The sequence below is a fragment of the Schistocerca cancellata genome, chromosome 1, assembly GCF_023864275.1.
Source record: "Schistocerca cancellata isolate TAMUIC-IGC-003103 chromosome 1, iqSchCanc2.1, whole genome shotgun sequence".
In the NCBI taxonomy this organism is placed as follows: Eukaryota; Metazoa; Arthropoda; class Insecta; order Orthoptera; family Acrididae; genus Schistocerca; species Schistocerca cancellata.
The window spans coordinates 301,091,064-301,108,347 of NC_064626.1; positions in this window are offsets into that span (position 1 = coordinate 301,091,064).

The following is a 17,284-nucleotide window of genomic DNA, read 5'->3' on the forward strand; positions in this document are numbered from 1 at the left end:
ATGAACAGTCAATGGACAGACAAAGTCCATTTCCATCTCCAAGGACATGTCAATATGCAGAATAGCAAAATATGGGCAATGGAAAAACCACACACACATCAGTCAGTACCACTTCCTTCTGAAAAGTGACTATGGTGCAGATTGACAGCATCATTTATCATCGGGCTGTATTTATTTGAGGTGATGAATACTGAGAGTTCTGTGATCTGTGTTGCCACTGGTAAATGCTATGAGAGTCTTTTGCACACCAATGTCATTCAAACCCTTCAACAGTGTGGAGGTGTGTGCAGGATCATTTATTTGTAAGATGGTTTTCCTCCACATGTTGCACAGCTAGTGAAGTGGCTGCTATAGAGGAATTTTGGAAATGCTCTAATTATCAGCCATCATTTCCCTGTAGCCTGGATGTTCAGGTCACCCATTCTTAATCTGTGTTTCTTGAGGCTGTGGAGTTATGTTGTTTTCAGTGCTCCAGTTGTGAATATAGGTGAACAAACTGAAAGTGTGCATTGTGAACATGACACACCACTGTACTGTGGAACATGTTTCTGAATTTCAACTTGCTGAAACAGGTGGACAACATATTGAAAATTTCTTGCACCAGTCTCATGACAGTTAGAAACTAATGACATTTTGCTTTTTATGGAGTTTTTGGGTCCAGCACAATTAAAAATCGATTTTTCCCATCTGATGTGGTACTATCTTGCTGTAGTGGGTGGGTTTAACCAACAGTACCACAACTATTGACTGCCGGACTTGTGCAGCCGTGCACATTGGACAGATGGATGGTGTAATGTGTAACTTGGACCATAACTGTTGTATTGAGTCTCATCTGTTATTTGTAACCACCCCCATTTACTTTAACATGATTATAGTGCCATCTGTTAGTAACATTTTCGTGTTTTTTTTTTCCCCTGTGTCGATACTATGCTGTTCAAATTTGACGTAATTCTGCGCAACTATTCTCTTCTTATACTATTTTGGGGGACACCCTGTACAACAAATATTCTGATTACTGAAGAATACGGATACTACCTGTCGGCTTTGACCATATAGTAAATTACTCTATGGTTTTGACTGACGAGTTCAGAAGTTACCAGAGATGATGTATTGCACAGATTTAACAGCAAACACAAAAGTTGAAAAAACAAAGATGTGCAGGTCAGAATAAACAGATGATATACATATACCAGGTACATACTTTTATGCATATGGTGTCTGTTCTTTCGAACATGTCTGAAAGAACAGACACCATTGATGACCTGCAACCGTCTAGAACGAAATTAGGATTACGTTAATACCTTCAGCTGGTATTATACCACGTACATTCATATTTTGAACATAATTGTAAGAATATTTCTTATGTGAGTCGTAGTATCCTATGCCTTAGTTAACCAATACAGCTAAACTGAAAAATAGCATACTATGCAAAAAACCAAGAAAAGGAACAGAAGTAAAGTTAGCATGGACTCCCTCAGCATTCTGAAGTTCAATTTATCTGTATAGATTAACTGCAGTATGGGATATAAATTTAACGTATGAGTATTTATTTCTTCGACTTCACTAACACTAGTCTTCTATTCTTCAGCTGACCTATGTAGGTAAGCTGAAGTGCAGGATACAGTTTTTACTGGTGTTGCTTTTTTCGCCTCCACTGCTATTAGTATCATATTCTTCAGATCACACTACTACTGGCGAAGAGACCGACATACGTAAAATTTGTATCCCGTACTTCATTTGATCTATATAGGTCTCTGAAGAATAGGATACTAATGCTAACGAAGACGAAAAAATCTATGCACTTAACATTGGCATCCTGTACCATAGCTGAACTATGCAAGGGAAAAAAAAAGTGACATACATAAAATTTTTATCCCATACTTCAGTTGACCTATATAGGTCAACTAAAGTACAGGATACAAATTTTTTTATTCGCCTTTGACACCAATAGTATCGACTGAAAATAATGAGAGCAGCACAGGCGATGGTGAAAAAACCTACAAGAGTAAATTCAAGTACGGTAACCTATAAACGTCACTGAAGAATAGGATACTGGTACTAGCGAAGGCAAAAGATAATGTAATGTATAAGATTTGTATCAGGTATTTCAGGTGACTATGAGTCAACTGTAGAACTGGATACTAACTTCGTAGTTAAACTGTAACACAGAATGCCAACGTTAAGTATGCGGTTTTTCCTTCTTTGCTAGCACTAGTATCTTAAGTTGACCTACACACGTCAAATGAAGTACAGGATACAATTTTTTTGTACGTAGGTCTTTTCGTCTTCAGTAGTACTACTACCGACTGAAAAACATCGTAGTATTACCACAGTCATGTTAGACTGTGGTATACTAGTGATAGCGACAACTGTTAAATTTGTATTTCATACTGCAGTTGACGAACCCTGCTTCAAATCTTCCATATGCATAGGAATATGCAAGACTCAAGTTTCACACGGAATTTGCAGTCTCCCCTCCACAACGGCCACACGCTGGTCAGGTGATTGCACCTCCACAAGGACAGGAGGCGGGGCGTGACTGCCAGCGCCTTTCCCGCCAGAAAACAAATATACTCTCGCCTGCTTTGTGTGTTCAGTGATTCAGTTATTTGCTTCCTTTTTTCGCAACATATTTGCACCCGCTATACACACAACATAGTCATTTTTTCCCGACATTTTGTCTTGTAAATCAACACCAATGATGTTTTTTGCTGTTGCTCCTGGCTTCACAAAAACTGTTGCGTCGTATTTCGTGTTTTCTTTTAATAGTCTCGTCATTTTCTGCCGTGACTGTCCGTTAAAAATAATACATTACTTTTATTGGAATTTGCGCAGCTGAATAAGTATAAAGGAGATAAAAGGACATCTTACTAATAACTATATTTGCACATTCAAGAACAAACAAAATTACAGCGAACACAACAGAATAATTAGCGCACACAAAGAGTGTTAGACAATGTCAAAGAGGTCTATTTTACACAGTGCACTTTGCGCCGTCACACACGAAATATATTGTTCACACAATTCCAACACCCCTCCTTGAACTTATATTTTGTGTGTTGCTTCCACAAGATAAACCAAATAGTCCCACAATCTTCTCAAACTTCTCCCTTTCCAAGGGTTTGGTCAGAAGGTCAGCCAATATGTCTTCTGTACGCAGATAGTCCACGGCAATGTTCTGTCGCTCTACGTGGTCCCGAATGAAATGGTGCCGTATATCAATATGCTTTGTCCTAGCACTAGTAACATTATTTTTAGTAGGTTTATGGCTCCCTTATTGTCACAGAAGATGGTTGTAGGTTCCTCAATTAAATTGGGTTCTATTTCACTTATTAATGTTCGTAGCCATAATGCTTCCTGTATGGTGTAGAATAGTGCCATATACTCGGCCTCTACGGTGCTCAATGCAACAGTTTTTTGCTTTTGACAGGACCATGATGTGAGACCCCCCATTAATTTAAAACAGCAGCCAGTGGTGGAGTATGTCTCCCAATTCACTCCCCCAGTCCGCATCACTATATCCCTCTAGTTTTGCGTTACCATCTCTATGGTATTTTAACTCATAGTTTGAGGTTCCTCTTAGGTATCGGAATATCCTCTTTACAGCTTTCCAGTGCTTTTCCTTTGGGTCTCGGCAATATCTGCTCACTGCATTGGTGGCAAAAGCAATGTCGGGTCGTGATGTTTGAGACAAATATAACAGACTCCCTACTGCTTCTAAATAAGGAACATTCTTGTCACATTCCACATCAGTCTCATTTACACTTAACTTCACTCCTACTTCCATTGGAGTACTTATGGGTTTGCAATCACTCATGCCAAATTTCTTTAATATTTTTTCCGTGTATGATGATTGACTTATGGTCAATTCTTGTCTTTCTTCATCCTTAGTAATCTGCATACCTAAATAACGTTTGACTTCTCCCAAATCATGCACGTTAAACTTGGTTTGTAGCTGTTTCTTGAAAATTCTCATTTGGCCTTCACTTTCAGTCAGGATAAAGAAATCGTCCACCCATATCGCCATTATTATTATTTCTTCTTTTCTCCCTTTACTCCCTTTATAGTAAATTCTGGGATCTGCCTTGGATTGCTTCATATTCATATTTATTAGAGTTTCATGTAGACATCGATTCCAGCAACGTCCACTTTGTTTAAGTCCATAAATACTTTTTCTCAAACGCCAAATCTTTTTACTTTCTGACCTGGTTTTTATGGCTTCCCTTGCTGGACTGACATATATCTCCTCCTCCAATTTCCCATTTAAATATGCCGTTTTAACATCCATATGATGAGTTATTAAATTTCGTTTTACTGCCAAGGCTAAAAGATATCTCAATGACGCATACTTGACTACAGGTGAAAAAATTTCTTCGTAATCTACCCCTTGTTTTTGTGAATATCCTTTTACCACAAGTCTTGCTTTGTATTTTGGTGATGAGCTTTCAGGGTTCTTCAAATTGAATACCCATCTTGCCTGCAGTGGTTTCTTATCTCCTGGCATATCTACCCATTCAAAGGTTTCGTTCTGATATAAAGATTCTAATTCTCTCTTCATCGCTTCTTTTCATTCTTGAGAGTTTGGGCTACTCATTGCTTCTTCTGCTGTTCTTGGCTCATCATTAAAAGACTGTGCTGTATACATCTCAAAATTCGGATATTCCTTCGGTTTTGGTACACGAGAAGAACGCCTTACATTGTTTTCTTCATGTTTTTCATCCTCTAACTCATTGTCATCATAAATTGTATCCATTTGTCCTTGGCTGTCGTCTGTCTCTTCTTCACTTCCTATTTCCTCACACAAGGTTTCACCTTCTGAACTAGGTGCAGTTGACTTAGTGGTTTTGCTCTCTTTTGAATCCTTTCTATTTTCAAAGAATATTACATCTCTACTTGTGACAATCTTTTTAGTCAATGGATCCATTAATCGGTAGCCCTTTGAATTTTCACAATAGCTTACAAAAATATACTTTTTAGCTTTCGGATCCCACTTTCCTCTTAGCTGTTTTGGAATATGTGCCATTGCATCACACCCAAAAACCCTTATATTGCTTAGATCAGGTTTCTTTCCTACCCATATCTCATAAGGGGTTATATTCTTTAATGCTTTTGTAGGTAATCTATTGTTCAAATATACAGCTGTTGACATTGCCTCTGCCAAAAATCTTTGGATAATTCAGCGTCAGTCATCATGCTCCTTGCTTTCTCAACAATGGTCCTGTTAGCCCTCTCAGCAACCCCATTTTGAGATGGGCTGTACCTTATGGTAGTTTGATGCCTGATTCCCTTTTCTGCCAGAAGTTTCTTCAATTTCTGGTTAATATATTCTCTCCCATTATCAGACCTGATGATCTTGGTCTTCTTTCCTGTCCATCTTTCAACCATATTGCAATATTCCTCACAGATATCTCTCACTTGGTCTTTAGAACTAAGAAAATAAACATGAGTATATCGAGAGTAATCATCAATAAACGTAAGAAAATAATTACTCCCACCTATGGATTCACACTCCATCGGGCCACATACATCTGTGTGGATTAACTGTAAGACTTCTGTGGATTTACTCTTACTAGTCTTGAAGGGCAACCTTGCTTGTTTTCCCTTTATACATGTCTCACAAGGATCCTTGGACACACTAAAATTCTGTATTCCCTTTACCATATCCTTTATTATAGACATACTCTTTCTATTTAGATGTCCAAGTCTCCGGTGCCATAAAAAACCTTCTGCTGAATATACTGAATCACTAACATTTTTATGTTTACTGTCAATGATATCCAACTTAAAAATACCCCTTTCGTTACTTGCTGTAGCTATAACTTCACCACTTTCACTGATTACTCTTGCACCCTGCATGTCAAAGGTGACTGTATTTCCTTTCTTGACAATTTCCCCTACAGACAGCAGGTTAGTTGCCACATTTTTCACATAATGAACATTGTGTGCTGTAACCATATCTGATTCACCATTTACACTTACATGTAGATCTAGTTTCCCAGCCAGGTGACACTGGAGCTTGTTGCCATCAACAGTAGATATTCCCATATGAGTCTTATCTTTGATGTCATAAAGAAGTGATTTATCTTTAACAATATGCACAGATGCACCTGAGTCTAAAATCCATTCCATATCACGATTGCTCATCCCACCAAAAGAATGAAAACATGAGAGTGCCTTACCTTTGTTATTGGTCCTTCTCTCTGGGCTATCAGTAACATACCGCTTTTGCTGAGTGTCTGATCTTGGGCTTACTTTTTCTGAGTCTAGTGTAGCAGGGGATACAACCCGTCGGCTTTGAACAATGACGTCACAAGTCGCCAGAGACCATGTATTAGAAAGATGAAAGAGCTGAGGAGAATGTTGGGAAACAAAGGAATGCGAGAGAGATAAACATTGATCTTGTCAAAAGCCGAGAAGCGATTCTTCTTCGTGTTGTAGCTCCCTTCAGTAGCTAATAAGAGTTTTTTGGCTTTAAAGAAAAAAATCTCACGAGATAGAATAAACTGATCCTACTTTATTAAGCAATAGTGTTTTTTGGCTTTTAAAAAAAAAATCTCACGAGATAGAATAAACTGATCCTACTTTATTAAGCAATATCTTGTCAAAAGCCGAGAAGCGATTCTTCTTAGTGTTGTAGCTCCCTTCAGTAGCTGATAAGTGTTTTTTTAAAAAGCCAAAAAACACTTATCAGCTACTGAAGCATCTGTATCTTAGGATCAGGTTATTCTATCTAGTGAGATTTTTTTTTAAAAAGCCAAAATACACTTATCACCTACTGAAGCATGTGTATATTCTAATGGGTGCGGGAGTTCCGACTCCTGGGGAGGTGGGTGGTGGCTAATGTATTCTATTTGCAGTTTACCATTTTCGCTTTTGCTGTTATGTTTCAGTTTCGTTTTTTTTATTGATTGCTTAATAAAGTAGGATCAGTTTATTCTATCTCGTGAGATTTTTTTTAAAGCCAAAAAACACTTATCAGCTTCTCTAAAACAATTAAGTTAATTAAATCACACGTTTAATGATGTACAGAATGTCAAGCGATCACTTTTAGATTAACATTCAATTATTTTAATGATAGTGCTTATTAGAACACAGAACTGCTTTATTATCTATGCCTCGAAGTAAAGACATTACGATCTATGACTAAGGAATGTCGTCATTGTTCAAAGCCGACGGGTTGTATCCCCTGCTGCACTAGACCCCTTTTTCTTTGCACTGAGACGCAATATGTCCCATCTTCTGACATTTATAGCACCTCACTGGTTTCTTCTTTTTGTTTTTTGAGTAGAGAGCAGACGCACCTTCCTTCTCCAATGTACAACAGCTTGGAGCACTCTTTACGTCCTGAAGAATTTTCACCACTGTCGCCTAGTGGTAGGCAGGAAATCGTGTATCTGTTAGAAATCACAGTGACTGAGAAGCCACAGATATCACAGTAGCAACTTTACAGAATCTAACTGCGATTTCAGTCACAGTTAGCAGTCGCAAGTAGTATTTCATATTCAAAGACGTGAGCCATCTATTGGTCGAATTTAGCACTGTTTTCTGCGATTTCAGTGACAAGTCGCAACTAAGAGTCGCAAGTAGCAACTAAAAAGAGCGGTTAACAGTGGCATCTGTTGGCCAAAGTTCGTACTACGTCCATCTCTGCGGTACGCTATGGAGTCCAACTGCGATTTCCGTGACAAGTCGCAACTAAGAGTCGCAAGTAGCAACTAAAAAGCGCAATTAACAGTGCCATCTGTTGGCCAAATTTCGTACTACGTCCATCTCTGCGATACGGTATCGAGCCTAACTGCGATTTCCGTGACAAGTCGCAACTAAGAGTCGCAAGTAGCAACTAGAAAGCGCGGTTAACAGTGCCATCTGTTGGCCAAAGTTCGTACTACGTCCATCTCTGCGGTACGGTATCGAGTCTAACTGCGATTTCCGTGACAAGTCGCAACTAAGAGTCGTAAGTAGCAACTAGAAAGCGTGGTTAACAGTGCCATCTGTGGGTCAAAGTTCGTACTACGCCCATCTCTGCGATACACTATTGAGTCCAACTGCGATTTCCGTGACAAGTCGCAACTAAGAGTCGCAAGTAGCAACTAAAAAGCGCAGTTAGCACTGCCATCTGTTGAGCAAAGTTCATACTACGCTATTCGCTACCGAGTCAAACTGCGATTTCTGTGACAAATCGCAACTAAGAGTCGCAAGTAGCAACTAAAAAGTGCAGTTAACATACTTTTCCTAGTGTCATCTGTTGACCACCGTACGTACTTCGTTATGAGAGCCTTGTGCCTCACGAGATCGATGTGCTGTGTGTGCATGTGAAGGGCTTATTTCAAAAAGTGGTACTAGTCCATTTTTGTTCATTTTGAGATACAGAGTCGTAAAGTTAAATGAGCGCTGACAAATCTGCATTTGAGATACCAGAAATATTCAAGCATATGGCTTCTTGCTAGAGATGAACCTTTATTTATGTTTGTTTGGATCACTAATTTCAGAAGCATTATAGACAGAAAAGTGGAGGTAATGGACTTGTACCACTATTGAAATAAGTCCTTCATATTATATGACGACATGCACATTCAGCATCAGTTATGGTTGGTCAAATACTGCTGTGACTCTGAGTGTATTATATTAATAAGAAACAACATTGCCTTTTTCTCCTGAAAATATCAAGTAACGTAACAAATGTGTTTGGTTCTGCTTCCAATATGACAGTTTTGGTTAATACTCCACATGCCTACAGGACTTTGCAATGTTAACACAGCAGAACTCAGACATCTGTATAAGTGTAGAGAAATGAAAACAGTCATATGAATACCTCACTTTTGTTCCGACACAGTTCAAGACTCGGGAGAAAAGTTTTACACCTGGTGTTCTACATGGCAACTTCACACACAAGAACTTTTTGTCGACACTACTACCACCTACATAAGTAAGCTTTTCCTGTGTTACTTTCAAATAATGCACTTAAGCTATTCCTGATTTAACTGGAAGATCTGTACTTCCCACTTTCATATCAACAGCCTCAAAATGCATATTGTAGACTTCGGGATAAGTTACAGGTCAGTGTCACACCAAGATTGTGGAGAAAGGGGGGGGGGGGCATGTCACTCTCCAACAAGTGTTTACCAATAAGTAAGTGGCGGAAAATTATGGGTATAGGACGGCTTAAACATGTGGAAAATTAGATTTTTATTATTCACTCACTGTATTTTACATTTATTATTCCTTTAAAATCGCACAACAACTTCAATAAAACACAGTTTAATCATTCACACACTTATTTCACAATTATTTCACTTTTAAACTGCAAATCCTCTAAGAACTGTCTTGAATCTTCACGAGTCTCTCTCAAAAACAGCCTTGATGTGGATAGATACGTACAGCAACCAGTAATCAGAGTCAGAACTGTGTCTGCAAAAACACAAGGATTATTAAACAATTTTTGCTGTCATTAATTACTAGCAATATAATTGACAGAGTAGATTGCTAATATTTGCTATAATGAATATCACATTTGCAAGAACGATCTCACTGAAGTAATTAAGTCCATCAAAACGCTTAGAAACTAACCTCTCGTCTGACAAAAACGGTCTAAAGACGCAGTGGCAATTTCTTCAGATCTGTTGACAATGATATTTTGAGTTATCACTTTACTGAGTGACTGAAATGTAGTTCAGGTACCTGTGAACATAACAATATGTTAGAATTCATTTTCTAAATACGAACTATTATGGTACTGTACGGCTACTTACATATTAATTACACTATTAATATTTTCTCAGTTGTTTCCTTAATACAAAATTAAAGCCAACGGAAGAAAAAACGTATAACATACTTGCCAATGACAGGTTTGTTGAGATGCAATTTTCTGTGTTGACAGATGTAATTTTTTCATACGGTGGTAAGTCGCAGAAATCGCAGGAATCTCAGAAATCGCAGAAGTCACAGAAATCGCAGAAGTAGCAGAAATCGCAGAAGTAGCAGAAGTCACAGAAATCGCAGAAGTAGCTGAAATCGCGGAAGTAGCAGAAATCGCAGAAATAGCAGTGGCGGAGGGATACACGACCTATGTTCCTTAACTGCGACTCTTAACTGCGACAAATCACAGTTAAGAATAACATATACTCAAAAGTAGCATTCACAGAAATCACTGATATCGGAAAATCGCAGTTTAGCCCATCACTACAGTGTCGCCTGTGATTGGTATACCTGAGCTTTCAAGTCCCATAATCATAGGTGCATACCTTTCGGGCAGTCCTGCCAACAGCAATGTTCCTATCCATTCGTCAGCGATCTCGAATCCGATGTTTCTCAGTCGGTTCGACGTGGTTAGTATTTTGTTAACGTATTCGTCTACACTCTTACATTTGTCCAGACGAGTGGTAATTAACTCGCGTAATAATCCTACTTTTCTCGTAAGACCACCATCCTCGAATGCACTTCGTAAATTGTCCCAGACTTCTTTCGCTGTAGCAGCTTTTCCAACGTGAACATAATTCACCGAATCAATCAGTAATATCAATTTTGATTTTGCTTTCCTATCCTTACTTGAATAATTCTGATCTGTGGATTTCATTGTCCCATCTACCACGTCCCATAGGTCGTCTAAACGTAAATACGCTTCTACTGCGAACTTCCAGGTTGCATAGTTTTCGCGACCTATAAGTCTTTCAACCTGTGGAATTTGTGCCGCACTCCTTCTTAACGGTAACTTGCTTTTTATTGTCGTAAAGAACACCGAAAAATAATGCGGAAAAAAATTGCGATCGTCTTGTAAGGATAACTCGCACTTCACGTAAATTGGAACTTTTCCAATACTTTCTCCTTACTATTTTATTGATATACTTATTCCAAATGCACGCTGGGCCCATAACCTATTGGAATTTGCGCAGCTGAATAAGTATTAAGGAGAAAAAAGGACATCTTACTAATAACTATATTTGCACATTCAAGAACAAACAAAATTACTGCGAACACAACAGAATAATTAGCGCACACAAAGAGTGTTAGACAATGTCAAAGAGGTCTATTTTACACAGTGCACTTTGCGCCGTCACACACGAAATATATTGTTCACACAATTCCAACAACTTTCGTCTTTGCACTGTTGTACGTTTTGATTGATACTGTCTTTCTCATTACTACGTGCAATAGATGTCCCATTATTATGTACAATAGATGGCATGCTCAATTTCGCACCTTCATTGTTTGCGTTAATGCTGAACTCAGAGCCTGTATCACCCTTCTGATTACAAAGTTTGTTCAAAAGTTCATCTTTCCTTACCGATTTTAGGCCTAAATCAGCCTCTTCACTCACGGAAATAACTTGAAATTTGTTTTTAACCGGCAACTGTTTGGTGTTTTTACTCCCTGGTGATGCTTTCGTATTCACACCTCTGTTTTTATATGGTATATTTGTCCACCCGTTAGAGTTTTTTTGCGGAAGAGAACTTTCCTTCTTTTTGACTAATGACTCACTTATTTCTTTTCGAAGTTTTGTCATCTCACTACTCAATACACTGATGATTTGCTGAAGGCTAGAAATACACTCATTTAACTTCATAATTTCGCCCTTACAATTCACACACTCACTGTACTTTTACCGATATTATTTTCATTTTTCGGAGGAACACTACTCACTTGTACACACAACATCTCCGCCATTGTTGATTGGAAAAGCTTTCTTTACAAAGTACAAAGAAGGAATTGATTAATTGATTCAGTACAACAAAACACTAAAATTAATTTCACACACACTTAAAGCTCAAGCAGAAAATTTTAATATAGTAGACAAAATGTTTATTGGTATTACTACCCGTAAGACCCAAGGGGACAAATGAAAAAGTAGCATTTATGATGTAAAGAGGCAAGGAGATGAGGTATCAATGAAAGTAAATAACATTTTTAGAAAATATAAGAAACCTTAGCAGTCTTACTTAAGGAGTTGATGACGGTGTGGTCTTCAGATAGAAGACTGGTCTGTTGTAGCTGTCCATGCTACTCTATTCTGTGTGAGCCTATTCATCTCTGAATAATTACTGCAACCTGACTCTGCTTACTGTATTCATCTCTTTGTCTTCCGCTATGATTTTTACTCCCGCTCCCCCCCCCCCCTCACCGCCACATGCACACTTCCCTCCAATACTAAAATAGTGATCCCTTGATGTCTCAAAATGCATCTGTCAACTGACCCCTTCTTTTGGTCAAGTTGTGAAACAAATTTATTGTCTCCCCAGTTCTTTTCAGTACCTCCTCATTACTTATGTGATCAACCCATCTAATCATCAACATTCTTCTTTAGCACCACATTTTGAAAGCTTCTATTCTCTTTTTGTCTAAACTGCTTATTACAAATGTTTCACTTTCATACATGGAAACACTCCTTACAAATACCTTCAAAAATACTTCCTAACACTTATATCTACACTCCTGGAAATTGAAATAAGAACACCGTGAATTCATTGTCCCAGGAAGGGGAAATTTTATTGACACATTCCTGGGGTCAGATACATCACATGATCACACTGACAGAACCACAGGCACATAGACACAGGCAACAGAGCATGCACAATGTCGGTACTAGTACAGTGTATATCCACCTTTTGCAGCAATGCAGGCTGCTATTCTCCCATGGAGACGATCGTAGAGATGCTGGATGTAGTCCTGTGGAATGGCTTGCCATGCCATTTCCACCTGGCGCCTCAGTTGGACCAGCGTTCGTGCTGGACGTGCAGACCGCGTGATACGACGCTTCATCCAGTCCCAAACATGCTCAATGGGGGACAGATCCGGAGATCTTGCTGGCCAGGGTAGTTGACTTACACCTTCTAGAGCACGTTGGGTGGCACGGGATACATGCGGACGTGCATTGTCCTGTTGGAACAGCAAGTTCCCTTGCCGGTCTAGGAATGGTAGAACAATGGGTTCGATGACGGTTTGGATGTACCGTGCACTATTCAGTGTCCCCTCGATGATCACCAGTGGTGTATGGCCAGTGTAGGAGATCGCTCCCCACACCATGATGCCGGGTGTTGGCCCTGTGTGCCTCGGTCGTATGCAGTCCTGATTGTGGCGCTCACCTGCACGGCGCCAAACACGCATACGACCATCATTGGCACCAAGGCAGAAGCGACTCTCATCGCTGAAGATGACACGTCTCCATTCGTCCCTCCATTCACACCTGTCGCGACACCACTGGAGGCGGGGTGCACGATGTTGGGGCGTGAGCGGAAGACGGCCTAACGGTGTGCGGGACCGTAGCCCAGCTTCATGGAGACGGTTGCGAATGGTCCTCGCCGATACCCCAGGAGCAACAGTGTCCCTAATTTGCTGGGAAGTGGCGGTGCGGTCCCCTACGGCACTGCGTAGGATCCTACGGTCTTGGCGTGCATCCGTGCGTCGCTGCGGTCCGGTCCCAGGTCGACGGGCACGTGCACCTTCCGCCGACCACTGGCGACAACATCGATGTACTGTGGAGACCTCACGCCCCACGTGTTGAGCAATTCGGCGGTACATCCACCCGGCCTCCCGCATGCCCACTATACGCCCTCGCTCAAAGTCCGTCAACTGCACATACGGTTCACGTCCACGCTGTCGCGGCATGCTACCAGTGTTAAAGACTGCGATGGAGCTCCGTATGCCACGGCAAACTGGCTGACACTGACGGCGGCGGTGCACAAATGCTGCACAGCTAGCACCATTCGACGGCCAACACTGCGGTTCCTGGTGTGTCCGCTGTGCCGTGCGTGTGATCATTGCTTGTACAGCCCTCTCGCAGTGTCCGGAGCAAGTATGGTGGGTCTGACACACCGGTGTCAATGTGTTCTTTTTTCCATTTCCAGGAGTGTATATTTGATGTTAACAAACATCTCTTCTGCAGAAATGTTTTTCTTAGCATTGTCAGTCTACATTTTATATCCTCTCTACTTTGGCAATTATCAGTTATTTTGCTGCACAAATAGCAAAACTCACTTACTACTTTAAGTGTCTAATTTCCTAATCTAATATCCATACCATTACCTGAATTTCATTAATTCTATTATCCATGTTTTGTTTTTGTTAATTTTAATCTTATATTTTCCTTTCAAGATATGTCCACTGCATTCAACTGCTCTTCCAAGTTCTTTGTTGTCTCTGACAGAATTACAATGTCATTGGGAAACATTAAAGTTTTTATTTCTCCTTCCTGAACTTTAATTCCTACTCCACATTTTTCTTTGGTTTCTTTTACTTCTCATTCAGTGCTTAGATTGAACAACATTAGGGATAGGCTATAACTCTGCCTCATTCCCTTCTCAATCATGCTTCCCTTTCATGTACCTCAGCTCTCACAACTTCCATCTGGTCTGCACAAGTTGTAAATTGCCTTTCCTTCCCTGTATTTTATCCCTGCTACCTTCAGAATTTCAAAGAGAGTATTCCAATCAACATTGCGAAAACCTTTTTCTAAATCTACAAATTCTATAAATGGTAAATGATGACAGCCAAAACAGTGGCAGGATAAAGATTTATTAAAATTCTTGACCAAGGTTTCGGTATATATAAATATACCTTCATCAGAAGTAAAATATCTAAAATTACATCCTGCAATGGAGATTAATAAAACAATCGTGCCAAAGGCGTCGTCAGTAGTTAAGACATCATCTCCATTTATATACTATGATATATCATCTCAGCTATGTTTAAAATCTTGAAATGCTATAAACATAGGTTTGTCTATCCTTAACCTATCTTCTAAGATAAGTCATAGGGTCAGTGGTGCCTCACATGTTCCTACATTTCTCCGGAAGCCAAACTAAACTTTCCTGAGGTCAGTTTCCACCAATTATTCCATTCTTCTGTAAAGAATTCATGTTAGAATTTTGCAGCCATGGTTTGTTAAACTGATAGTTCAATAATTTTCATACCTGTCAGTAACTGCTTTCTTTGGAATCGGAATTGTTACATTCGTCTTGACGTCTGAGGCTATTTCACATGTCTCATATAGCTTGCACAGCAGAGGGCATCGTGGCTGGCTCTCCAAAGGCTATCAGTAGTTCTGACAGAATATCGTGTATCCTTCGGGCCTTGTATTGACTTAGATGTTTCAGAGTTCTGTAAAATCCTTCTTGCAGTATCATATCTTTCATCTCATATTTATCTACGTCCACTTCCCTTTCTATAATACTGCCTTCAAGTTCATCTCTCTCCCTCTACATAGTCCTTCCACCTTTCAGCTTTTCCTTCCTTGCTTAGAACTGGTTTTCCATTTGAGCTCTTGATATTCATACACCTGCTCTTTTCACCAAATGCCTCTTTAGTTTTCCTCTAGGCAGTATCTATCCTTCCTGTAGTGAAATATGCTTCTAAATCCTTAAATTTGTACTCTATCCATTCATACTTAGCCATTTTGCACTTCCTATAAATCTCATTTTTTAAATGTTTGTATTCCCTTTCATGTGCTTCATATGCTGCATTTTTAAATTTTCCCTTTTCATCAGTTAAGTTCAGTATCTCTTGTGTTATCCAAGGATTTCTACTAGGCCTTGTTATTTTCCCTATTTGTTCCTCTGCTGCCTTCACTATTTCATCTCGTAAAGCTACCCATTCGTTTTCTACTGTATTCCTTTCCCCTGTTCTAGTCAGCTGTTCCCTAGTGCTCCTTCTGAAATTCTCAACATCTCTGATTCTTTCAACTTACCCAGGTCCCATCTCCTTAATTTCCTGCCCTTTTCGAATTTCTTCAGTTTTAATCTACAGTTCATAACCAATAAATTATGGTCAGAGTAAATGTCTGCCCCTGGAAATGTCTTACAATTTAAAATCTGGTTCCTGAATCTCTGTCTAACCATTATATAATCAATCTGAAACCTCTCAGTGTCTCCAGGTCTCTTCCATTGTATACAACTTTCTTTGACGATTCTTAAACCAAGTTTTAGCGATGATTAAATTATGCTGTGTGCAAAATTCTAGCAGGTGGCTTCCTATTTCATTCCTGTCCCCCAGTCCATATTCACCTACTATTTTTCCTTCTCTTCCATTCCAGTCCCCCAGACAGTTAAATTTTTGTCTCCTTTAACTATCTGAATTATTTCTTTTATCTAATCATACATTTCTCCAATCTCTTCATCGTCTGGCATACAAATTTAAACTACTGTGGTAGGTGTGGGCTTCATGTCGATTTGGACTATGATAATGCATTCACTGTTCTGTTCATAGTTGTTGTTGTTGTTGTTGTTGTTGTGATCTTCAGTCCTGAGACTGGTTTGATGCAGCTCTCCATGCTACCCTATCCTGTGCAAGTTTCATCATCTCCCAGTACCTACTGCAACCTACATCCTTCTGAATCGGCTTAGTGTATTCATCTCTTGGTCTCCCTCTACAATTTTTACCCTCCACGCTGCCCTCCAATGCTAAATTTGTGATCCCTTGATGCCTCAGAACATGTCCTACCAACTGATCCCTTCTTCTCGTCAAGTTAAGCCACAAACTCCTCTTCTCCCCAATCCTATTCAATACCTCCTCATTAGTTATGTGATCTACCCATCTAATCTTCAGCATTCTTCTGTAGCACCACATTTTGAAAGCTTATATTCTCTTCCTGTCCAAACTATTTATTGTCCATGTTTCACTTCCATACATGGCTACACTCCATACAAATACTTTCAGAAACAACTTCCTGACACTTAAATCTATACTCGATGTTAACAAATTTCTCTTCTTCAGAAACCCTTTCCTTGCCATTACCAGTCTACATTTTATATCCTCTCTACTTCGACCATCATCAGTTATTTTGCTCCCCAAACAGCAGAACTCCTTTACTATTTTAAGTGTGTGAGTTTTTATGGCTATAGTGACGGTCCACGCACCAAAAACACCAACTTATTACGTTAAGGCACTTTTATTACGGTTCGTTTATTCCAGAAACACAAGAAAAACAATGCACAATTTCACTACATGTGTACACTCTCCAGATGCAGACGGGACTCCTCAAAGAACCTCGAATCCCCAAAGACCTTTTACTCTGTGCTTCGCCGGTGAAGTTACTGGCAGTCGACTGTCGCCACAGAGCCCCCCCCCCCGCTCCCCGCCAGGAGTGCGGAGCACTGGTGGACGGACGTGGGTGTCTTCCTGTGTAGTGGCGTTGTGGGATGCTCGCTGGTTGATAGCAGCGTGTGCTAAGTGTCCATACTGTCTGTGCAGGGTGGACTAGCGCTCGTGTAGTCCGCCGTCCAGTGGGGGGGTCGGACTGGTCTGCGCGCGTGAACTGGACGGGCACAGGAGATGTTGTTGCAGTACCGGCGGAGAG